At 39.5% G+C, this 26,687-nt stretch overlaps 1 long non-coding RNA gene, 1 other non-coding gene and 1 pseudogene across 2 annotated transcripts; all 3 read left to right on the forward strand.

Moving 5' to 3' along the window:
• Window positions 1–344: 344 nt before the first annotated feature.
• Window positions 345–444, forward strand: LOC128015026 (Z30 small nucleolar RNA). Its single transcript, XR_008183755.1, has one exon. It is a non-coding gene; the product is annotated as a Z30 small nucleolar RNA (small nucleolar RNA).
• A 1,152-nt stretch (window positions 445–1,596) lies between these two features.
• LOC127987777 (uncharacterized) lies at window positions 1,597–7,565 on the forward strand. Its single transcript, XR_008161381.1, has 3 exons — window positions 1,597–1,684; window positions 6,143–6,253; window positions 6,392–7,565. It is a non-coding gene; the product is annotated as an uncharacterized LOC127987777 (long non-coding RNA).
• Window positions 7,566–15,652: 8,087 nt separating this feature from the next.
• Window positions 15,653–26,687, forward strand: part of LOC127995882 (AP-2 complex subunit beta-like) — a 28,185-nt pseudogene continuing 17,150 nt past the window's right edge.

Genomic DNA, 26,687 nt, shown 5'->3' on the forward strand with positions numbered 1-26,687 from the left:
TGCATGTAGATACTACTGAAACCAGTTTCAGGATGTCTGTAGTGTTAGAACAAATTCAGATGCATGTGGTGCATACCTGAGCAAGTATTTATTGATTTGTGGCTATTTTTCTTTTTTTTTAAGAAACAAGCATGTGTTTATAAATTAGGATTTATAAAGAAACCAAGCAAAGGCTACTAAAGTCTTTTGGAACTAACTGGATGATGACATCTTGGTCAACTGGATGTAGTGAAGAGATTAATTTGAGATCCTACTACTACATTCAGGTTTTGGTTAAAGTGTTGTTCAGTTATTCAAACCTTAGTTGATGTTTAATGGTAAGTGGTTCTTCTCAAGGACCTTGCAACGATGATGAGTGAAAGAACATGACTGACTTGGTATTGCTGCCCTTTGGCATCATTGACCAAGATCTGATTGACCAAGTTTAATCTTCTCTCTGAGCTGCAAGCATCTCATGTTTGATGAGATTGAGCAGAGACCCAGTTTGTATCACTGCCACTACAAAGGTAGGAACCAAATATTGTTTACATCTCTGACCTTAAATGTCCTGATTTGGTTTAAACTGGTGGCATATTCTATAATAAGTGTATTTTAGTAAGTTTTTCAGGGTGTGTTAACACAGTCTCCTGGGTCTGGGAAAATTCCCAGAGAGCACTACAGTGGTGTATTTTTGTAGGCCAACCCGGAAGTTAGCATTACTGTGGTTCCCTTAACAAAAACCCAACAGCTTTCTTCATACAATTAATCTGTCATTTGAGACTTCATGAAAATAGCGTTTATAGTTTAAGGCGTTCAGAGGCCCTTTGGCATATGTGTTGGTCAATCTGTGTTTTTGTCTGCTGTAAATTACTGTGATGGTATTACACATTTGCTGTCCCTAAACTGAATCAGATGGCAGACACTGTAGATTTGAGAATAAGCTCTGACTTGTTGCTATATATGAAATGGCTCTATTTGAATGGAACTGTGTGAAATTATTTGAATCGGCTGTCATCAGTATCCTAGACTGTCCTATGCTCTCAGTTTATAAAAAAAAAAAATGGTTGAAATTTTAGTAATATAATCTTATGATTTAAAGAACTTAAAAAGGAGCAAAATACACTTGAATAAAGGCCGCATGTCATGAAAATTAACTTTTTTTTTTTTCTTTTTTTTTTTGTAAATGCATGTTAGATTAAAAAAAAAAACTATTGATTTATAATTAGACCTTCTGACAGGATACATGACTTTCTGAAGATAAATGACTTTGAGACCATAAAAGAAAATGTAAGGAATAAACTAAAGGGAATATAGACAGAACAAAATTATGAAAGCAACACTTTTGTTTTTGCCCCCATTTTTTTTTTTTAATGAGCCAAACTCAAAGATCTACTGTGTACTCTTTCTATGTACACAAAAGGCCTATTTCTCTCAAATATTGTTCACAAATCTGTGTTTGTGAGCACTTCTCCTTTGTCCAGATAGATAATCCATCCACCACACAGGTGTGGCATATCAAGATGCTGATTAGGCAGCATGATTATTGCACAGGTGTGCCTTAGACTGGCCACAATAAAAGGCCACTCTTAAATGTAAAGTTTTATCACACAGCACGATGCCGTGGATGTTGCAAGTTTTGAGGGAGTTTGTTATTGGCATGCTGACTGCAGAAATGTCCACCAGAACTATTCCCTGGAATTGAATGGTAATTTGCTGTCTTTTCCTAATTATTCTTTTAGACATATCTATAATCATACAAAAAAACGATACAGAGGTCTTTTACATCTTATGTGATCTGTCACATGACAGATCATATTTGAGGGTCTGTTGAAAATCCAAGGTGTATGCTTCAAAATGTCTTTTTTGTTTTGTTTTTAAATACAGTTTTGAGTAAATCGTCTTCAGGCAGTACAATTCAGCCTGGTTTTTTCCTCACACTGGTGATGAAGGGTCAAGTTGAACTCACTACATTGTGAAATTCTGCAAATACAGTGGGTCCTTTAATTATTCCATGCAAATGAGCCGAATTCGGCCACAGAACACCTGCTCTCAGACAGTGTGCACAGTACTATACATACTCCGCTAGGATTGTGTTTCACACATAGCCCAAGTTCTTGGGCTTTTCTTCATTACAGCACGAGGCAAAGCTAGATGTTTAAAGGCAAGACTGTAGAATTAGTCCTAAGAGTCTTTTAATAACATTTTCATCATTTTATTAAATGATACAATTTTGGCAGAAAATTACACTGAGAAAAAACAAACAAACAAAAAACAATGCTAGATTTAAGGGTCATCCTTTTACTGAAGTTATTCTTCTGTGAGCTCATTTGCAACAAAATCGGTTCATACTGCCATCTACTGTACTGGGGGTAGTCTATAAAATATTGTATTCTATTCTGTTCTATTGACCACTGTTTCTAATGAACGGACTAAATATTTCAAGAAAACTACTTTTCACAATGAAAATGAAAACATCAGACAGTGATGTCAAACTTCAAAATCAATTTGTGCATTTCATGCATTTTTATTTTTAAAGAAAAAAGTATACTACAGTTAGAAATAGGTACCACATAGTCACATTAATAACCACATTAACAGTTTATGGACCAAAATAAATAAGAACACAAGTCTGTGTTTTTATATATACACACACACACACACACACACACACTAGCTTAAGTAATCTATAAATTTTAGCTCAAAGAGCCATATTTCCTTGTGCATTTAGTGACAGACAGCCAAGTATGGTGACCCATACTCAGAATTCGTGCTCTGCATTTAACCCATCCTAAGTGCACACACACATCAGTGAACACACACACACACTGTGAACACACACCCGGAGCAGTGGGCAGCCATTTATGCTGCAGCACCCGGGGAGCAGTTGGGGGTTCAATGCCTTGCTCAAGGGCACCTCAGTCGTGGTATTGCCGGCCCGAGACTCGAACCCACAACTCTAGGGTTAGGAGTCAAACTCTCTAACCACTAGGCCACGACTTTTCCGCTAACATTATGTTTATAGTAAATGAAATAATATATGCAATTAAAAAGTTTTTTTTTTCCAGCATTTAATAAAAGGTATCAGACTAATCTTGTATTTGTTTTAAGATGTATTTTTAATGTCTTGTTTTAACAGCACATGTACATTGCATATGTAATTGTATTAATAATTGTTTTCATTTCCATACAATATATTTTCTCTCAAAAAATTGAAATAGCGAATGGAATTATCGTGAATTCATACAAAATGTTCTTTGAAACACTTCCATCTTTGAGGGTATATGAAGCTCACGCTTGAAACTGGTGGGCATGAAGATGAACATGGTTCACTGTGAAACTTTGAATGATGTTGATCCTCATCCTTACACAAATTGTGGCTAGACAGCTTTATACAGAGAGAATCTCGTCAAAGTAAGAACAATTGTAAGGTTTCTCTCTGTGGTGCTGTTTCAGTACAGAATTAGTAAAAAAAAAAGACTTCCCACACTCAAAGCACACAAAAGACTTTACAGAGCCATGTCTTTTCCAGCTCTCTTTTCACACAAAAGACACACATAATTTCTGCCTTTAGCATGAACTTTCTGGTGGCTCTTCTGAGCTTTAGGGTTCCTTTTGTGAGCAAAACTCCAAAAAGCTCTTCCCGCACTGATCACGTGTATGGCTTCTCTCCGTTGTGGATTATCATGTGTTCCTTAAGGTGTCATTTGTATGCAACACTCATCACACTGATCACTTGAGCAGTTTATCATCAGCGTGGATCCCTGTCTGCAACCTAAAGGCTTTTTGTGTTTCTGCTTGTTTCTAGTATAAATTCTTGTGTGGAGAGAGCCAGTGAGACTTTTTGGCATCTTTTTTTATCAGGTCTAAAATAAACATATCATTACAAATCAAAAGAGAGGCAAATGTCAAATTAAAACCGATAACCAATTTTGAACTTTCAACACAAAGGTCTTACCTTAATACCATCAAACCTGGATTGTTTGATGTGCAATGACTGCACAAATATTAGCATTTTTATGAGCATAATAGATTACAGCTGCCTTGAAATGTCTCTAATTCCTTGCTACATTAATTTTAGTCTAAGAATGAGGAAACTGAACAATGTTTTGAAGGTCCTTCCATAAAAATAAAAGTGAGAGAGGTTGCAGAGATTAAAAAAAAAAATATATATATATATATATATATATATATATATATATATATATATATATATATATATGTGTGTGTGTGTGTGTATATGTTTTTTTTTTACGATTTTATTAATTTGAACTGAAATGTGCCAATTTCTCCACATCGTTTACTTGAGTTTTAAAAAGGAAGAAGAAAAACAACATTTTATGTTATTTTATTTATTTTGTTATTTCCTCATTCAAACAGATACAAGTTGCATGACAAGTTGCTTTATGCAAACAACTCGCACTGATGCACTTCAATGCATTCATGAAATGCAAATGTATTATTTAAAGTAATTTTTGGGTTTCTGCTCATATGTGTGGAGTACAAAGGCAACAGCAACTTCAAGTGTTTTGTGCTGAATTCAGTGCCCTAGCACCACCAGAAACTGCAGCATTTCTGGACCTATGACACAGAAAATATAACTTACTGGAGTGGATACACTGTCTGAATAAAAACAGGGTCACTTCAAGAAAATACTTGTGCCTGGTATGAATGGCTTTATATGAATACACTGGTTCAGTTTGTGTTTTGTGTGAAAGGATTTTGTTTCACATCTTAAGGCCAATTTGGAAGTTTCCTGAGGTTCCCGGGTTAGAGAAAACACACACACACACACACACACACACACACACACAAAGAGTAATGGCAGAGAGGTGAGGACAAATTTTAATGGATGTTAATGGAAGAGGTTTTACGATACTTAATACCCTGCGTTTAAGAGAAACCTTATCTTTGCTTAACGAGCTGACATCCTGTTCTCTAATCTTAAGTGTCTCTACTATCAAATAATTGTCTTGCAGTGAGCTACAGTTGGAGTTTACAACAACAAAATATGCTGTTTTATTAAAGTCACTAACTTTGCAACAGGTAGTATCAAATACTGGATTTATAAAGATAGTTCACTGGTTCAGTTAGTTTTTTTGTTTGTGTGAAATGTCTTTAAAAATCTACAATTTCCATGTAAATTTTCACTATTTTGGACTTTTTCTGATACCAAAATTTATATGAAATATAAAAAAAAAAAAAAAAAAATCTACTGATTTTCTGACCATGACCAATAAATCCAGCAAGTTGGCAGAAGCAGCCGCTACATTTTGGCAGCATTAAAGGGTTACTCCTACCAAAATGAAAATGTTGTCATTAATCACTTAACCCCGTGTCCTTCCAAATCTGTAAAAGCTTTGTTAATCTTCTGAACACAATTTAAGATATTTTGGATGAAGCTTGTGACTGTCCCATTGACTGCCAAGTAAACTACACTCAAGGCCCAGAAAAGTATGAAAGACATTGTCAGAATAGTCCATCTGCCATCAGTGCCCTTATGAAACAAAAATATATTGCAGTATATTGGAAAATATCATGTAATATATTAGGCATATATTCTTATATTAATTTTTTCCAATATATTGCAATATATTGAAAGCGGCAATCATTTGTATATTTTGCAATATATTATATAATATATATGTCATCAATATATTATTAAATGTATTCCAATATATAAAACATTAGAAATAAAAAGGGAAAATAATATATTACAATATATCACAATATATTTTAAGAAATAAATTGGTAAATATATTTTCCTTTTGTAAGGGTGGTTCAATCGTAACATTATGAAGTGATGAGAATACTTTTTGTACACGAAGAAAACAAGAATAATGACTTTATTCAACAATTTGTCTCTTCGAGTCACCGTAGCACCATTTTGGAGCTGACACAGAAGAGCATACACTGCTTGCGTTCAGCTCATATTCTCCAAAATGGTGCTTCAGTGATGCAGATGGACTACAGAGTCTGGGAACATGATGTCAGCAATGCAATGCATGTTGGGAGTTTAGGTCAAGGAGCTGTGGTAGACACTGTGTTGGATTGTGATCGTGAAGTTTTAGTTTACTTTATTCTGCAAAAATATTTTACAATGATGAACTCTTGTTGTGTTGTTAATTGCCACAATCGCACTCACGACCGGCATACTGCTTTCCAGCTTGGAAAAAGCACCTTGGATTCCAGGTGTCTGAGCTAACAAAACGGCAAAGCATTCATTTTACCAACATCTCCAGGCACATGTTTGTTTGTTCACTGCAATTCCACAAAGGTAAGTTAAACAAAACAAATCTGACAGATTTTTTGTTAATGCAAGGCATGTAAATATGTTGTTGCTACACTGTTAACTTTCCACTACAAATTACTTGAATAACTACATAACTAAATACATTTTGTCTTCAATTTTTAGGCAAACCAGCCTATGAAATGCTTGGGTTCCATCATTGCATCTCGGGCACACAGAAGTCAAAGCACGGAGTGTGGGTGGTTTAAACGATGTAAAAGGAGGACAAAACCTATGACTGAGGATAATGCTGCACCCGCACCACTTCATGATGCTGTCCAGGATGAAGCTGGAACAGCAGATGATGGTCCACAGATGAAAGATGCATGGACAAATGACAACACTCCAGAACAGCTGGAATGCCTTTGTAGCTGTAGTCATGCTAAAATTGACTGCTTGTTAGAGGAGAACTGGAGACTTGCTGAAAGGAACATGGAGGAGGATTCTTTTAAAGATGATGTGAAGGTCAGGTACTACACTGGACTTCTATGTTTTGTTTTTCTGATAGGTGTGCTGACACAGACTGGCCAAAACTCTCACCTTTTCAGATGCTCCTTTCAACACTGATGCCCCACTGAATTTGCCAATTCGACACATTGCATGCCTCTTTTCCGTGGATCCAAAGATGGTGTCTACCACATTCAGAGATACTATAGGCACTATGTTTAGACATCTCAAACCTCTGGTGCACTGGCCAGACAGACAATGCTTGCAAGCCACCATACCACATCAGTTTTTTTGAGGCTTTTGGCAATCATGAGACTGCTTTGAAATTTTCATTGAAAGAGCATACAAACACCATCACACCCTGAAGTATCTCATTGGCATTACACCAGGTGAAAAGACAGCTGGATGCAATAGATGTGGAGGAAACACACCTGAGCTCTCACCTCAGGGTTCATGTGAAGAGGATGTGTTCGCACAAAGTATGTACTGAATGTTATTGTTCCAAACAGCATGCCACTCCCATGTACAGGTGAGGACATGACTGTCCTGGACAAGATTGTGACTGCATGCTGTGCTTTGACTAATATGTGCAAGAGCAAGAGTTCACTAATATGACCTAGCATTGTCATCAAACCATAAACTAAGAAATTAATGCCGTAAAATTGATTTCTCTCAAGGAATGTCATCCAACATAATGGGGGTAAGTGATTAATGACAATATTTTCATTTTGGGGTGGAGTACCCCTTTAACAGACAAATACTGTACCTTGAAATACTTTACACTGAAAAGTCCTTTCAGTGTCCAGCATTACTCGTTTATTAAATCATCAGTTTTTAAACTTATCTGGTGGTATGTACCAAGTGCACCACTACAGAAAAGTAATAAACACACACACACACACACACACACACACACACACACACACACATACACATATATATAATATATATATATATATATATATGAAGAGTTCAGATGCAAAAACCTCTAAATGCCATCTGAAATTTTCATCTAAAATTAGGATTTTTATCAAGCTCCTATGCTTAGGTTGAGTCATTTTACTTTAATGGCAATGTGCAGGTCCTTTTCCAGGCTATTAAAGTGAAATAACTGAACATAAATATAGGAGCCTGAAAAAAATCCTAATTTTAGATGAAAATGTCAGATGGCATTTAGAGGTTTTTGCATCTGAACTCTTCATATATATATATATATATATATATATATATATATATATATATATATATATATATATATATATATAAAACGTATATAATGAAACGTTACAATGCGTCTGTGTTGTTATGCAATATTTCTACAATACAACCAAACATAAGATGTGTTGTGGTGTAACAACAGAAATTAAACAAAACGAGAAGTGGGTGGGGTTTTGGGGACATTTAGTCCCAGACACTTTGAGAAGGGTCTGAAGAAACTAGTAGATTTCTTAATAAGCTCACTCACGTGGTATCATCTCCTGCATCATTTTACCTAATATGACCTGTGAACTGATGTAATAAATTCACCGTGCCTGTATAAAATTCGCTTAATAAAAATGGTGCATAACATCTCGGTTATGTATGTATCCACGGTTCCCTGAATAAGGAACGAGATGCTGCGGTAACGTCACCGTATGGGAACACCTCTCGGTGTGATGAATGTCTGAAGGCCTATACCATCCCGCCAATCCTATTGGCCAAATAGCACTTGGCACCGCCCTACGCATTCATACACATCGCATACCTGAGTGCGGCGCGCTATTTCACTCAGATTTCATGAACTGAAGAAATGCTATCAAGGTACTGAACGGCCGGGACCGCATCATCTCGTTCCCTATCAGGGAACCGTGGTTACATATGTAACCGAGATGTTCCTTTTCATAGGTCACTTCGATGTTGCGGTGATGTCACCATATGGGAACCCTATACCATAACACCTGACGTACCTGATAGTTGGAATCTAAGGAAAACATCTGCTCAAGCAGACAGAACCCGGGAGCCAGGAGCCATCCTCACATCCAGACTGTAAAACTTGTGAATTGTGAGCTAACGCATCCAAGCCAAGGAGCGATGGAGGGCATAGGGAGAACCACAGCGGGCAATGCGTAGTCATGCTCGACGCAAATAAGTCCACTCTTGCTTCTACAAATATTTGCCATAAAAGGCTCACCATTTGGGGGTGAAACCTCTATTCCCCCTGCTCCAGAGTCTGTCTGGATAGCAAATCCACTCCGAAGTTCAAACGTCCGGAGACATGAACCACTCAGATCAACAGAAATCTATTCTGAGACCAAAGAATTATATTTCTCGCCAGCCTGCACAGGGGGAGAGCGTAATCCTCCTTGATGATTAGATACGACACAACTGCTATGTTGTCTGACCTGAGTAGTACATGACGGCCGATCAGCAGATTCGAGAAATACTGGAGAGCTAGAAAAACCACCAGTAATTCCAACCTGTTTATATGCCAACTGCGCTGTGTAGCCGTCCATACTCCGTGAGCTGTGCGCCATTGACAAACAGCTCCCCAACCGTTCAAAGATGAGTCCGTCGTGACAGTCTCTCGGGAAGCCCAAATCCCCAGCCGAACTCCAGCTAGAAAGAATTCGGTTGACATCCATTGTCTTATTGACATAACACACCTCCGTGTCACCGAAATCGTCCGATGCGGAAGACAACGGGGTGAAATGTTCCGGCTTGTCGTCCACCATTGAAAGGGCGCATATGAAGTAAGCCCAGACGAATTACAGGGGATGCCACAGCCATTAGACCTGAAAGTCTGAGGAACAAACTCCCCGTCACTGTGCGACCCACTTTGAAGTGGCATGACACGAGAGACTGAGCGCACGGCAGAGATAGTCTTGCTGTCATCGCGCGAGAGTCCAAGTCTATTCCCAGAAGGTTATCCGCTGAGAGGGAATTTAAACACTCTTCTAGAAATTTGTGCATAAGCCCAGGCTGTTTAGATGATTCAGCACAAGATCCCGATGGTAGTGTGCTTGAGTCTGCGATTTTGCTAAGACCAGCCAATCGTCCAGGCAATTCAATACACGAACGCCCTTGAGCCGCAACGGGGCCAGAACTGCGTCCATTGCGTTTCGAAAATACTCTATGAGCCAAGGCTAAGCCGAAAGAAGAACACCGTATTGATACGCTTTGCCCTCTAAAGCAAATCTGAGGAACTTCCTGTGTCTCTTGATGATCTGAATATGAAAATATGCATCCTTCAGATCGATCGTGCTGCAAGACAGTCAGTGTTAGAGCATGGAGACTGCAGTGAGAGGGTTGGATGTGCATTAGCGGTCCAACAGCGCTCTCTAATGGAGGGCACAGTCCCTGACGAACAGGAAGGGAAGCGCATGCGTCAAAGTCGCTGCATTTTGTTGTGTATAATCCTGAAGAGTATCCACGGCAGGATTTAATCCAACAAGATAAACATCTGCCCACGCCGCTAGCGAGAACGCGGCAGCTGTGTGAGCCGTCATCAACTGGCCGTCTTTGTCAGCCTCTTGTGCCGTCCCTCAAACTCTGAAGGCTGGATTCTGCAGAGTGTCTGAGGGGGCACTCAAGTGATAGCTCAATCCAATGATGCTCGAGGTGCCTTTGCTGCGAGACAGTCAGTGTTAGAGCGTGGGGATTGAGGACGAGAGGCTTTTGCCTTCCAACTCAGGTTTTTGTGATGTCAGCGAGATTGGCCAAGGTGGCACTTGACCGTTATGGTGGCGAAACCTGCGGCATTCGTGATGTGCGCTGATTAAGGCTGCTTCCAGGACCTCAAAACCTCTTGGTGGAGGTCCGTGAAGAATGGTAGCGGCTCACGGGGGGGATAGTTTATCCACCACGCGGGTAACCAAAGCAAATCTGCTGATTAACACACTCGAGTGGGGGAGAGCGAGCAAAGTGGAAAAAACTCCAACACATCACTGTATTCATAGTCCAAGCCGCACACATCGCCCCAAACCACCACCTCGTACAGCACCTCGGTGACCGCAGAAGCATAACTGTGGGGTTTAGACGCAAGGCGACCTATAGAAAATACACTCCAGAGCGCAGAACTGTACCCGCAGGCTATCACGGAGAGAAAATGTAGAGAGGCTGCTAAACGAACCTCTCATCAGTGCCTCCCCATGATAAACCCATTATACGGCCCTTACCTTTCGTTGACTCATCGCGTCCGCGTAGAGGAGTTGAACACTGCGCGAAGAAAAAAACGCTGAGAACGCGAGACGGTTTCCTTAGGGCACAGGATTTTCCTGAAGGAAATGAAATCTGAGCGAAGTAGTGCGCGGCACTCAGGTATATGATGCGTACGCATGCGTAGGGTGGTGCCAAGTGCTATTTGGCCAATAGGATTGCCGGGATGGTATAGGGTTTCAGACATTCGTCACACCGAGAGGTGTTCCCATACGGTGACGTCACCACAGCAGCGAAGTGACCTATGAAAGAGAACTGCAGCCACATAGCCATTGAAGTCCTCTATATCCGGTGTAACATCGGCGTGGCTCCGATCTCACGCGTTCTGCTCGTTTGTTGGTGTCGCTTCTTTTTGTTTTTCCGGGTGCGCTCCATCTTCACGTGCTGACCAAAAGTAGAGGCAGAAACCGTATCTTCCTCCTGCTCCATTACTCTCTCACGTGCTCCAAAAACTGTTGTATAACGCATCGTTTCTCACATCCCTTGTGCGTATCTATTTTGTGTGTGTGTGTGTTTGTGTTCATATATTTTTTTTTATTGTCGTTTAGACTGGACAGGATGTCTGTATTTCAGTAGATAAAGGTCCTGCTTCCATTGAGGTTTTCACTAGTCTAGCTGTATAATTTATGTGACTGTCACACACCTGGACTCATTTAGTGTTTTTGCCCACACTCCTGCGACTGAGGGTGAGCTGTATACAGTCTCTGAAGGTCATATGGAGCAAGCTCTGGATCTGATGGACTGGTCTCTGGTGGACCATCTGGCTCCTCCTGCTCCTGTCTCCTCCCTGGCTCCTTCCTCCGTCGTCTCCTCCCTGGCTCCTCCTTCTGTGGTCCCTGTCTGCTGGCCCCCTCCTGGAAGTCCGTCCTCCACCGGAACCTCCTCCCAAGTTCCCACCTACGCCCCCCCCCCCTGTTGTTTCTACGGTGCGAGGACGCACCTACCGGGAGGGGGGAGTACTGTCACACACCTGGACTCATTTAGTGTTTTTGCCCACACTCCTGCGACTGAGGGTGAGCTGTATACAGTCTCTGAAGGTCATATGGAGCAAGCTCTGGATCTGATGGACTGGTCTATGGAGGTAATCCCTAATTTTCCTGTTTCCCCGCTGGTTCCGTCCAGCCCTGATTCCCCTGTATACCCTCTCAGTCTCCCACTCCTACCTCCTCCAGTCATTTCCTCTGCTCCATTTCTGCTGGTTCCGCCCAGCCCTGAGTTTTCTGTTTCTCCGCTGGTTCCGCCCAGCTCTGAATCTTCTGTGTCTCCGCTGTTTCCGCCCAGCTCTGAATCTTCTGTGTCTCCGCTGGTTCCGCCCAGCTCTGAATCTTCTGTGTCTCCGCTGGTTCCGCCCAGCCCTGAATCTTCTGTGTCTCCTGTATTCCCTCCCAGCCTCCCTCTCCCGCCTCCTCCCAAACCTGCTGGTCCCTCTACTCCTCTTTCGCTGGTTCCGTCCAGTCCTGATCCTCCTGTCCTTCCTCCCATCCTTCTCCTCTCTCCTCCTCCTAGACCAGCCAGTTCCTCGTCATCCCTGCTGGTGCCAGTCAGTCCCGCAGCTCACCCTCAGTCCGCGCCATCGGGGCGCGGTGGTTCGCCGCTGGACTGCCAGTCTCCAGCTCCGCCTTGGCGTGTTAAGGCCCTGTCTCCGCCTCCAGCCTCCGAGCCCTGGACTCCTCCTCGGTCCTTCGACCCAGCGGCTCCGCCTTGGCTCTTAGCTCCCTCGTCTCCACTGTGGCCTGTCATCCCACCTGCTCCACCGGGCTCCCTCGTCCCTCCGGCTCCACCTTGGTCAGTCGTCGACCATTCGCCGCCTCGGGACTCCACTCCTCTGGTTCCACCTCGTCACTCCATCCCTCCGGCTCTGTCAGGCTCCTCCTTCCCTCCGGTTCCACCTCCATCCTCGGTCGCTCCGGCTCCACAGCGGTCTGCCAGGACCCTGCCTCCGCCTTGGTCGCCTGAGCCTTCTGCTCCATCTTGGGCTCCTCACCCATCGGTGCAGTCTCCGCCTGTCGGCCCCCTGGTGTCGTCGACCCTTCCTTCACCATGGCTCCTCCCGCCGTCGACTCCACCTTGGATCTCCGTCCTGGCTGGTCTCTGGTGGACCATCTGGCTCCTCCTGCTCCTGTCTCCTCCCTGGCTCCTTCCTCCGTCGTCTCCTCCCTGGCTCCTCCTTCTGTGGTCCCTGTCTGCTGGCCCCCTCCTGGGAGTCCGTCCTCCACCGGAACCTCCTCCCAGGTTCCCACCCATGCCTCCCTCTGTTTCTACGGTGCGAGGACGCACCTACCGGGAGGGGGGAGTACTGTCACACACCTGGACTCATTTAGCTTGTTTTTGCCCGTGACCCAGTTTCTGTCTTCCGTGTTTAGTTTGATTAGTTCCCAGGTGTCTATTATCTTCCTCATGTGTTCCATGTCCCTGTTAATTTAATGATTCCATCCACCTGTGTTTCCCCAATTATCTGTTGTTCATAAGCCGTGTCCCTGCAGTTCTGTTTTGTCGGGTCTTCTCACTTGTGCTCACTTGTGCTCATTTGCTACTTATGTGTGTCTACCTCTGTGCTCCATGTTGGATATCCCCTGTGTTGGATATATTAAAAACCTTATTCCGTTTATCCTCGACTCCGTATTCCTTCAGGCAGCGTAAAACCGTGACAGTGTCAAGCCCAATTAATAAATTATCAGTCATTTAATTTGTGAAGTACACCTTAATATATTGTGTGTGAAATAGATTTTTATTTTCATGTAATGCAAGGCTGTTACGGTTGTTCTCGTATGTTCCAATTGGCAATCAATAATTTTTTATGCTAATTTTATGCATTATTAAAATGTTAATAAGTAAACATGCTTTGTTTACTTTAAATCATTTTCTCTTCTTCAGATCTGAGTAACTGTAAGAATGACTGACTCCAAGTAATTTACCACAAACAAAAAAGGCAAGTAAAGAACTGAAATGAGCTAATTTCGGCTACAGGCTGGTAATATGATTTATTTCATATAATTAGAATTCATGTAATTTATTTATTATTTATATGAAATTATCTAAAATCCCTGAATAATTTACTCACATTTTCTGAATGCTATTTTAGACCACATATGTTCAGTTCTGGTATTTCATTGTAAGATGGTGGCTTAAATTTGGGTCTGATTCTGATATAATAATAAAAAAAATTATAATGAATCAATTGTACATTAATTGTTTCTCCTCAATGCCCTGCCTTTCTGAAATGGTCAATTTTTACGCTATGATTGGTCAGCTATCCAGTGAGTTGTTATTGGACGAATGCCTCAAGCGTTTTACGGAAATGTTGTGCCCCTTACCTTACTGTGATGCCATGTCCCATGATGAGACAAAAACAATAAAACCCATTACAAATGAGGCATTTGTTGCATCCAGTGGGAACATAATTATGGATTATAATGACTTATGCTGTCTTTTTACGCATTGTATTTGCATCGCAACGCGTAAACAAAACCTTGTCTGTATTTGTGATCGGAGAAATGATAAACAACAAGCACTACTCTACACTGCTCAAAACTCTGGTTTAAATCATCAGTGGCAAATCCTTTAAATATGTAAACGTACTTACAGACTGTAAGTCAGAACAGCTGGCATCGTAGTCTACTCTCCCAGGATCAGGAAACAGTCCTCCATAAAATTCACTGCACATGAACTTACACGTTTTTTCTTTTCGTGAACATTTGGGTGGAGTTATGCTAATCTTCCCACACAGTGATGTAGACATGTGGGGGTGTGTTTAAATGAGGTGTTTTAGGAGGACGTGGACAAGTCTTAACTTTTATAAAGAATATATCTTTGGGTTTGAGACTTTAGTCTTTGCAACTCTAGGGATCTAATCTCTTCACAAATAACTTGTAACTCCAAAGTGGAGGACAACCTGAAATCTCATCATACGACCCCTTTAATTAGACATCTGATTAATCAACTCTTATTTTGTATTTTTACTCATTCATTAGGAATCTATGTTGCTCAGAGTGTCTCAGGTCGACCTCAAGATCACAAACTCTCCAGTTTGATCATTAGTCAGAGGTTATGACTGCTGTTTAATAGACCACCTTGTGCTTGTTGTTCTTTAAATAGTGGTTCTGTTTAGCCCTCTACTGTCACATTGTAATAACATAGATAACAAGTTCACACAATAATCAGAGGTTATGGCTAACACTATGAAATATGGTAAAACTTCAATAGTGTTTTTTTTTTTTCTTTTTTATGTAGCCCCCTTTGGTAATCTAACTAAATAACAACTTGAATAAAGCTGAGGCATGAAAGACACTGGGAAATGGCACTTCTCTTTAAACTCTTAGGATCCATGTCACCTTTTAGTCTTCTAGCATTGTACAATGTACACCCGTGAGACAATTCAAATGATACCAAACATGACTGTGAATATCATTTGCTTTCATGTAGAACATTATATTGTGCTATTGAGCATCCTGAGTGAAATAATTGTGAGTGGAACTTGTATCAGCACCAGCCTGAGATCAGATGAGCACTACTCATATTACCTGCTGTTTCAGGTGAAATCTTTGAGCTGAAGGCCGAGCTGAACAATGAGAAGAAGGAGAAGAGGAGGAGAGCCATTGCAGCCATGACAGTGGGCAAGGATGTCAGGCTCCTTGACTCGCTTATCACAATTACACAATCAAATATGCACTCTCACTTCCCTTATTGTATCAAAGATGATTTGACTGTAAGGCTTATGCTAATACCTTTTCCCCTGCTGCTTTAGTTCCTTGTTTCCAGACGTGGTAAACTGCATGCAGACTGATAACCTGGAGCTGAAGAAACTGGTTTACCTGTACCTTATGAACTATACTAAGAGTCATGGCCATCATGGGTGTTAACAGCTTCGTCAAGGTAAGGAATGTCGTTAAAGTTTGGTTCAGATTTGGTCTTCAGTGTACTATACTTCCTCCAGGATGTCTGAAGTTGTTATTTCCTTAATTTCTTTTTTTTTAGGACTGTGAGGATCCAAACCCTCTGATCCGAGCTCTGGCTGTGCGTACAATGGGCTGTATCCGTGTGGACAAGATCACTGAGTACCTTTGCGAGCCTCTGTGAAAGTGTCTGAAGGATGAAGACCCCTATGTGAGGAAGACCGCAGCAGTGTGTGTGGCCAAACTACATGACATCAACGCCCAGATGGTGGAGGACCAGGGCTTCCTAGATTCTCTCAGGGACAACCCCATGGTTAGATACTTTTGATCAAATTGTCCTGAATGCATACTTCTCCATTCATAATGCTTTACTAATATATGGTTTTCTCGTAGGTTGTGGCTAATGCAATTGCTGCTCTGTCTGAGATCAGTGAGTCTCATCCCAACAGCAACCTTCTGGACCTGAATCCTCAGAACATCAATAAGCTCCTGACGGCCCTCAATGAATGCACTGAGTGGGGCCAGATCTTCATCCTGGACTGCCTCTCCAACTACAACTGCCTCTCCAACTACAACTTGAACTTGGTTCAAAATACTTTTCTTTTTTCTCAATGCCCAAGCTTAGTAAAAGACTGCAAAGACAAACAGATATTTTTTAAACCTTGTTTAGTTTAGATGTAAATGTGGTAACCAGCATCTAAAATTTTAGGAAAACATCCCAATTTTCTCCTGCTACTATGAATTTGCATTACAAAAAACCTGAAGTGGATTAAATTCTTTAAAAAGCCAGTGTTGTCATCATTGACAGGGATTTTAGAACAACTGTCTAGCCAGTAAATGTCAACAAGCTGATTCTTGTACTTGTGATTGTCAAAGAAGATTAAATACATAGACCAGGTATATGATAACTTTACTGTTTGTTTTTTTTAATTAGTGCTACTTCAGAGTGAGCTATATTCATATGTTAACATTAATTTACCTTTAATTTAATCCTCACAGGCTTATTTTAAAATGATATTTCATTAGAGCTCAGATTTTATTCACATGTTAGTTATTTTCCTTTTCAGACTGAAATTAAGAGATAAACAGATTTGTTGGGGGATAAACCTCTGAAAGAAAAGGTATTTTCTTTATAGGTGTAGCACTTCTATTCTATTCATAGAATTAATATGTAATTTGTATAGCAGCATGAATGATACAGTTTTTAATGCAGGGTTTGGTTTAATCAGACCAAGGTTTTTCAACAAAACACTGTTTCTTTCTCTGAATGTTTCCCCTGAGAGAAAATTATATTTTTGAGATATCTATATGTCAATATTGTCAGTATGGCTGAAATCATGTGGTTAAATGAGCTATAACTAGCTATAAGAATTAAGTATATCGTTTTTTTTTTCCCTCTAAATAACAAATGAAAGTAAAATTAAGACTAAATAAAATAGGATCCAGGACAGAACCTTGAGGTACTTCACACTTTATATTCCATTCAGTTCCATTTCATGCCAACTTTATTGAAACATTTTAAAATGATCCAACTCCAAGGTAGAAAATCTTAAATCCATTTGTAGCAGGATTAATAAGGGATTTTTCCTCCATGTCCAATCTAATGATGAACTAATTTGGAAGAAGAAAAAAAAAAAAAAAAAAAAATATATATATATATATATATATATATATATATATATATATATATATATATATATATATATATATATATATATATATATATATATATAAACCTATTCAGTAACAAATGCCAGAGTATCTTTCTAAACTCCGTCTTTCTGTCTCTTTTATTGTCTGTGAGCGTGTAACCCCATGTCTGTCTCATGCTAATTCGGCTGTTGTGCTGTCAGCAGTACTGATGAAGTTTCTGGAGTTCCTGCCCAAAGACTCTGATTACTACAACACTCTTCTGAAGAAGCTCTCTCCTCCCCTCGTCGTGCTGTTGTCTGGGGAACCCGAGGTTCAATATGTGGCCTTGAGGAACATCAACCTTATTGTGCAGAAACGGTTAGACTGCTGTCCTTAAATTTCAGTCTTTTTAGTTGTTTTCTGTGGCACTAGTTTAAGAACTGTGCTAATCACTCAGTGTCCTTACGCATTAGCACACTCTGTATTGTCACTAGATGGCAATATTGTCCAGCTGCCCGTTTGCTCAGCAATTCTAAATGTTTTGATCAAATGGTGATCTCTCTACCTGCAGGCCTGAGATTTTGAAGCAAGAGATCAAAGTGTTCTTTGTCAATTACAATGACCCTATCTGCGTTAAACTGGAGAAACTGGAGATCATGATCCGCCTGGTCTCTCATGCCAACATTGCCCAGGTAGTACAAACATTGTTTGACTCTCAGCTTTAAAGTAGTGCTGTCAAACAATAAATCGCATCCAAAATAAAAGTTTTTGTTTACATAATATATATGTGTGTAGTGTGTACATTTATTATGTATATATAAATACACACAAACATACATGTAAATATTTTTTAAATATTTACCTGTTTATATATATATATATATATATATATATATATATATATATATATATATATATATAAATTTATTTTTTTCATTATCATATTATATATAAATATAAATAGTTTATATATAAACAAAACATATTTTCTTAAATATTTACATGCCTATGTGTATATTAACAGTATATATACTTAATAAATATACATAGTACACACAACTATATAATGTAAGCAAAAACTTTTATTTTGAATGCAATTAATCGTTTGAAAGCACTACTTTAAAGATGAACAGGATATTCAACAAGAAAGCATTGTATCACATGCTTATTATGATGGTGTTAAGTAAATAAAGCAAGTTTGGGCATGAATCTGTAGTTCTGTAGGTGCAGAAGAAATCAAACAAATCATTTATCTTGTAGCCAGTGCTTTTCATTAGTTGGCAGAAGCAGGACTTTAAATTTTTTTTTTTTTTTTTTTTTTTTTTTTTAATGAGCTATTTCAATAAATCTAATTAAAGCTGCTTTAATAACATCATTATCTTTAATGACTTTCACTGTCATTTATGTATACAGCGATCACAGTCTCTCTCTGATAGATCGGCTCTGTCCTAAATTTCCTGTGATCCTAGCAAAGAAATGTAGCAGCAGTAATCTGAGATTTAGATTTCAGTGTTTCAACTCTTTATTTCAGATGAATAATTAAATGTTCAACTGAATGTTACATAACAATGCAACATTAATTAATGTACAAATGGGCTTCTATTTGAAATGGTATTTTTTTTTTTTTTTGTACGAGTATGCAAGACCTACATATGTACCCTTCTTTAAATTGCACATTGCATTGCAAAGATAACAAATTAAGCTTCGGTAAAGCTGCACTGTCGATTTCTCCTTCTAATTACATATTGCCTAAAAGGAATATTGTCCCTTACACTTTCTCTTCTGTGATGGTTTATCATTGTGTTTAGCAAAAAACACATGCTTAAGCCCATCAAACTCTGAGCTGCCGTTCTAATACATATTCTTTGCTGTTTTTTATTTACTTATATTAAGTCATTTAGCTGTTTCCCCCACAAACATGTCCATTTGTTCTGTAAGTACTGGCTGAACTGAAAGAGTATGCTACTGAAGTGGATGTATGTGGTCATCAGGGACATCTTCCCCAAATAACCCAACAAGTCAGTCCATAGCTCTCATCTGAAATTTGTTTTATAACCTTTTAGTACTGAATCAAATCATGCTTGTCATTTCACTGAGCTTATCACAATGTTTTCTGGGATTGCAGTTTCTGTAAAGTATACATTCTGTGCTGCCTAAAATGTGCTATCTTAGCATTATTAAGTAACCCACTGTTTGGAGCAGCCTTTGTGTGAGGAGCCCACCTGTGTTTGCAGCACACTTGGTTTTGGAACTGAGTTTTAATTAGTTTGTAAAGAAAAATGTTTAAAAAGTCCATGTGAAATGAAAGATCACGTAACTAATGGGCGACTAAAACACCTCTCTGTTGTCTGTGCAGATATGAGAGCATAATTGCCACTCTGTGTGAAAACCTGGACTCTCGCACTAGCTGCCATGATCTGGATCGTTGGTGAATATGCCGAGCGTATCGACAATGCTGATGAGCTCCTGGAGAGTTTCCTTGAGGGCTTCCATGATGAAAGCACTCAGGTTTGGTTTGGTGAGGTTTTTTTGGGTTCTGTTATGGTTTTTGTTTTGTATAAAAGCAGGGATCTGATTCAGTGTCCAATGCATTGTTGCTTTCATGTCCAGTTGAATCTGCTGACATCCATAGTGAACCTGTTCCTAAAGAAGCCCTCAGAGACTCAGGAGCTGGCAACTCAGGTGAGACGGAGAGGCCTTTGTTTGTTTGTTTTGCCTTTAGTCACCCTACATATCAAAAATACAGTTAACAAGTGCGTATGCACCGCATTTCAGTCAGATAAAGATTTATATTTTTGAATATATTTGCAATGAAAGACAATTTACAATTTAAGCATACAACATTGTTTTTCTATCAGCATAATGGATTATAGTGTCAAATCTCAAAAGGAGCTCAGCGTCTGGCTGTCAGTGTTACGTTTCCTCTCTATTCACACTGTTTTTTTCCTTTATCTCCAAAACCCTGACCTGCGTGATCGCGGCTACATATACTGGTGCCTGCTGTCCACCGACCCTGTGACCACTAAAGAGGTTGTGCTGTCTGAGAAGCCTTTGATTTCAGAGGAAACCGATCTGATCGAGCCCACCCTGTTGCCACATCGGCTCACTGGCTACCGTCTACCACAAACCCCCCAATGCTTTCGTGGAAGGAAGCCACGGCATTCACTGCAAACATCTGCCCATCCAGCATGGCAGGTACTGAGATGGCTAAACCTCTTGAACATTTCATTAGCTAAAAATGTCCATGTGAGATTCTCTGTTTTGCAAAAATGATATCTGAATCAGTCTCAGTCCCATAATACAATGGGGGATTCATCGAAAGTAGTGCCAAACAGACCCAACGTTGTCCTCTCTCCACTAGAACAATGAAAAATCCTTTGTTCACTTAGTGTTGCCCATCTGAGTGAGTATTATCACTCTTTTGTAGTATCGACACCGGGGAGAGTCCAGTCAGTGCCGGCCCGGCTGCTTCTATCGATCAACCCCAAGTCATTCCATCTCAGGGTGACCTTGTGGGAGACCTGCTTAATCTGGACCTCGGACCCCCCGTCAATGTGCCACAGGGGTCTTCCATGCAGATTGGCGCTGTGGATCTCCTCGGAGGTGGTCTGGACAGTTTGGTGCGTGTTCTTGTCTTATAATTGTCTATAATTGACCAGTGTTGTTTTTTTAAGCTCACTAGTTTCTCTGCGGCTTGAGTTCAGCCTGGATAGTGTGTTGACTGGTTCAGGGGTGGTTTAGAGGCTTTGGGCTACTCCACTAGGCATGAGATGATTGCAGCAGTATATTTCACATTTGAGCGATAACCACACTCGTTCCCATGGCCACCACGTCTCGCAAGCTTCTGCCTGATGACAGTGAACAGCGAAGTGAAGAATCGCAGGGTGAAACAGCAGCGAGGTCAGCGCTTCTTAACTGGAAAGGGAATATGATTGCATAAGCGCTCTGGCTTTCAATCAGACGCTCATCATTTATTGACAGAGTGCTGAATGCTGCTCAGTACTGCAGATCCAAACTTGAAATTTAATGCAGTTTTAGGTGTGCATATAATAGAAGACAGGATTTTGACAATAGTTTGATTGTACTACTGTATGTAGTAGATATACAGTGAGTCCAAAAGTGTCATTCTGACATGCTTTTCTTTTTCAATTCAAATAACTATCAGTGTAATAATTATCAGTATATAATAATTTGAACACAATCTACATGAATTTCAGAACATTTTAGTATTTGTTTTGTCCCTCTTTTGTTTTATTATTCAAAGAGCATCTTGAGCTTCAATGAAAGCGAGAACAATCTGACCATTTAATTATTTGCTTAGTGACACAAAATTCCAGAATCAGAGGTATTTTGTAATTTTATAATGTTTATTATCAAGTGTTAGGCCCTGATCAGACAGAGCGTTTCGGGTTTTGAAAATGCGAGGCTTTTTTGTTTGACTGTCTTTAATTTAAGCAGTATGCTGCATTTTTTTTATGTCGCTGACAACCACCGAATCGTCTGTCCTGTCAGTCCAATCAAGGATTATAGCGCAGGTGCTCTAAAATCTTTGGTTCGCTGTTAAGTATACTGTCATATTAGCTGAAACTTTAGATCTAGCTTAAGGTTAAACTGTGACAGTCACCAAGAGTTTCTCCTCCATTACTGCATTCTCCAGACGTTTCCAAGCAAACTGTAAACTTCCGTCACCACAACGGATGGCCCGCCCCGCCATTCATTCGACTGGACAATAAAAAAAATAAAATTGAATGACTTTGGGTGGTTTTCTACTCAAAGTAGATTTTTGTTCAACTTCAGGTACTCAGAGCACTCCTGCAAAAATGAGAAGCGCGGCAGGCAGCTAAAGCGTGAGGCGCATAAACAGTGCGCAAAACACTCACTGTCCATAGAAAAAGCCACCTCTCACTGAAAAAACAAACAAATAAATAAAAATTTTAATATTTACGATAACTTTTGTCATCATCTTCAGTTGAACTCAAGTGAAGATATTTTACTGTATGTCTAAGCTGCTCTTTTCCATATACTGAACAATTTGGTACAGCCTGTGATTACCCTGACACATTGAAATTAAATATGACATTTTAAATTAGAAAAGCTAAATTGGTAACATAGAAAAATCATTTTTTACAGTGCAGTGACAGTTAATGATGGCTGTTGAGCTTTAAAAAAATATAGACGGACACAATATTATTTTTGCTCACAGAGAATTTTAATTAAATGAATTGCGACATTTCAACCCCATTCAGTCTTTGTCAGGCTTTTTATTGAGAACTTTAAAAATGAACCTTCTTACCCAAAATACCTTCTTTTGTGCTCCACTAAAGAGAATTGAACTGTCTGGAATGACATGAGGGTGAATCACTGATGACATAACTTTCATTTTTGGGTGATCTGTCCCTTTAATGCATATTAACTATTAATATATAAATATTGCATGTATATGCCAGGATCTTCACATCCAGAAGCAATTTGTTCGTTTTTTTCCTGGAGTCACCAAATGCCCATTTTCTCTTCCTTGTGAATAATTGGATTTGTCAAGCAGGCATCTCCAGCATGGCACATGTAAAGCATTTATATCTCCCCGGTGCAATCTTCTCCAAAATTGGAGGAATTACTGTGTCAGAGATTTGCACGGGTGCCCTATACAAACCAGGATAGAGACACGATGCCACTTGCTGTGTGAAGATACTGTTCTAGCTCAAGACATGTTAAACAGGACTGTAAGGAAAGTTTTGGAAATCCCGTCTCTAGGATTGTGATGTACTCATAATTGAGTGTCACTGCTCGGTTATACTCCTCCTCAAACAAATGACAAAATAAAGGTTGTGAGACTTGAGATGTGCTACAACCAGCAGTTAAATCAGTATTCAGAGATGGGAAAAGTTGATGTGCTGGTTCTTGTGCCCCAGGCAAGATACGACATGAGATAATAAAAGTTTAAGATGGGTCAAAAGATGGACTTATCTAGATTTATTCTCTTATGCATACAGATCCAAAAAGTTTGGGGTGGGTAAGATTCTTTATTTTTTGTATGTTTTTCAAATACTCTTTTTATGCTCACAAAGCTGCATTTATTTGATCAAAAATAGAAGTAAAAACAGTAATATTTGACACATTGTTACATAATTGGGAACTATTTTCTTGATCTTTATATAGTTTAAAAGAAGTAAGTAAAAAATGTATTCCTTTTAATGCAAAGCTGAATTTTCAGCATCATTACTCCAGTCGTCAGTGTCACATGATCCTTCAGAAATCATTCTGATATGCTGATTTGGTGCTCAAGAAACATTTCTTTATATATTAATGTAAAAAATCTGACTGACCCCAAACTTTTAAATGGTACTGTATCATTTGATATAACTTGTTTCTGTTTTTCCTGTGCTTTAATTGGCATGCTTTAGCTCTTTGACAGTTTGCTAAACAGTACATCTGCACAACACAGAAGAAGTTGTGTCTTTAAAGCATCACTATTACGGCCATTCAGACAGACGTCCTTGGCCAACGTGTCATATTTGAGTTTCCTACTGCAATCTGAAGTAAGTGTTGACAAAGCTTGTAAAACCTGTCGGGAGATGCATTCTGCTCCTGTGTTCTGTTCCAAATAGCTCTTCACAAGAACGTGTTTTATGCAAACAACTGAGAGTCATGTTTCTATCACAAAGGTTTGTATTCACTGTGAATATACTTCTGCTGACTAAATGAGTCATTCCAATAAAATACCAATGTGTTCGTCATCCTTGTCAAGGAGACGGTATTCAGAGCTGAGGAATGTTAAACACTGAGTCGTGAGTGTTTCAAAGAGACGAACGCTGCAGACTCAGCACCTGAAGCGATGCATTTTTAAACCCGCAGTCTCAGCGGCCTCTTTATCTCATAACAGATTTACATTAACATGTAGCAGGTCTGGGGCACTAAGTCTATGTCTGATCTGAATAACATTATGACTCAGAAAACTTGACTCATTGTGAGTCACATTTGGTTAAGAATATTTTTGTATTTGACACAGCCGTCCATTTCTCCCAAACCCTAAACATGGCTTGTTGCACTTTACAGCTGGGCTTGTGATTTGTGTGCTGCTGAGTGTGAAGCTGTAGGGTTGTTTAATATCGCTCATTTCCTCACTGAGAAAATCAAGGTGACTGCGCGGCTGAAGGTCAAGAGGACTGAAAGGAATGGACTGAAAGAAAGAATTTGCATGGCCTTAGTCATCATAAATGTAGAGACCCTGCTTACTTTCTAAATGCACAATAATAGTATTATTGTGCATGATGCATTGATGAACTTTATATAAAAAATATATATATATATATATATATTATATATATATATATATATATATATATATATATATATATATATATATATATTATATATATATATATATATATATATATATATATATATATATATATATATATATTGTCTTTCATCAAACATTTTTTCTTCATTGCTGATATCACAAAACTCTCCGCCTGTTATATAAAACATTTCCACAGTCCAGTTATTATCAGTGGATAAAAAAAAATCTTGCCCTGCTTTTATAATATTTTTCTTATAGCAATATTTCTCTCAGGTTATGGACATAATTACATTTTCCTGTTCAGAAAGTCTTGAAGATTTATTTCTTTTTTTATCAATTGATGATAATAATTGAATTTTTTTTTCTTTTCAGTATTTCAGGATTTTCACCAGTGCGGTTCACTCACAAATCGGTAGCACTTTATTTTACAGTCCTGTTCCTCATGTACATACTATGTACTTATTATAGTAATTACAATAACCACGTAATAACTAGGTACTACCCCTAAACCTAACCCTACCCCATGTAGTTACCTTGTATTACCAGAACTTTCTTAGATAAATACACTAAGTACACTATAAGTACATGTTAGTACACGTACTGTAAAATAAAGTGCAACCCACAAATCAGTTTTTTCCCCCATTCAATTCCACAAGTTTTGCTAATAAGCTGAATTTCAGCCTATGAAATCACTGCTCTGCTTCCTCAACAATAACTGCCTGTAATGCAGGAGCACTGCAGATCTCTTCCGTCCTGCAGGGATAACGCCTCTCTCATCAGCTTCACTCATCTTAGTGCACAGCTGAATTAATGGCAGCGGGTGTCTCATAGATTACATTTTCAGCCTGATTTTAGCAACTGCAAAACAAAAAGTACAAAAGTTGTTTGTGGCATCATTTCCTTTGTAAACAGGAACACTCTGTTAATAATGGATCCTTGACGTGTCTCTCTGTGTTGTTTGTTGGCCTGGAAATGGGTCTTGTGTTCTCTGTTGTAGCTCGGGGGAGATCTGGGAGTGTCTGTCTGTCTCAGCATGCTGTGTGCTGTTTATATCATACTTAATAGCCTGTATAGTGTAGACCCTTTTTGTTTTACTGCATGCACAATAATCCATCCTGCTTTGAGGTGATATGATGTTTCTGATACTGTATGGTGAGCTTCTCTAAAGATGTCTGTTGAACAACCTACTTTGTCACTTGTCTTTAAAGTGCCAGTAATTTTGTTTTTGGTGCCTAAGTGCCTTGTTTTTCCTTGGTGTCTTTTGCTCATCAAGGCTGCATTTATTTGATCAAAAACAAAATATTAATATAATTTACCAGCCATCATTATTGAATTACATTTTAAAATCCTAACTTTTGATCAGTTTTGTTGTTTGTCCCTAATATCAAAATACAATTCATTCTATTCATTTCCTGCGTGCATGAAGAATGCCTGTTGCTGTGGTTTAAAAGGTGACTCAAACGCTTCCTAGAGTAGTTTCAATTCCTTAGACACTTAGAAGTCCTACGTTCTGTATGTTTGTGTCACTCAGGTGGGCCAAAACTTCATCCCTTCATCGGTGCCCAACACCTTTGCGCCGTCTCCTACACCTGCTGCTCTCAGCAGGGTCCTCAATGACCTGTTTGAGTTGTCCTCAGGAATGTCCGTTGCTACAGGAGGATGTATGGCACCTAAAACTGTGAGTAGTGTACTTAAACCATAACCCCTCACCCATTTCTGATCTTCTATATCCTAACGAAGAGCCTTTCAAGCAAGGACGTTCGGTCTGTTCTCATTGTCCATCATGAGCGTTAACTTCATGTGCTACATAAATACAGGCAGTCTCAGGCATCTTCATTAGAGCCAGAGAAGGTCAGAGCACAATCGGTACTTCATTATCTATCTTGTGGAGTTACCCAATTCCCCTGGTGCTCTGGGTGCCTCATGCTACTTATATATGTGTTCATGTGTCTCATTT

Source organism: Carassius gibelio, chromosome A5, assembly GCF_023724105.1.
Source record: "Carassius gibelio isolate Cgi1373 ecotype wild population from Czech Republic chromosome A5, carGib1.2-hapl.c, whole genome shotgun sequence".
NCBI classification, from domain to species: Eukaryota; Metazoa; Chordata; class Actinopteri; order Cypriniformes; family Cyprinidae; genus Carassius; species Carassius gibelio.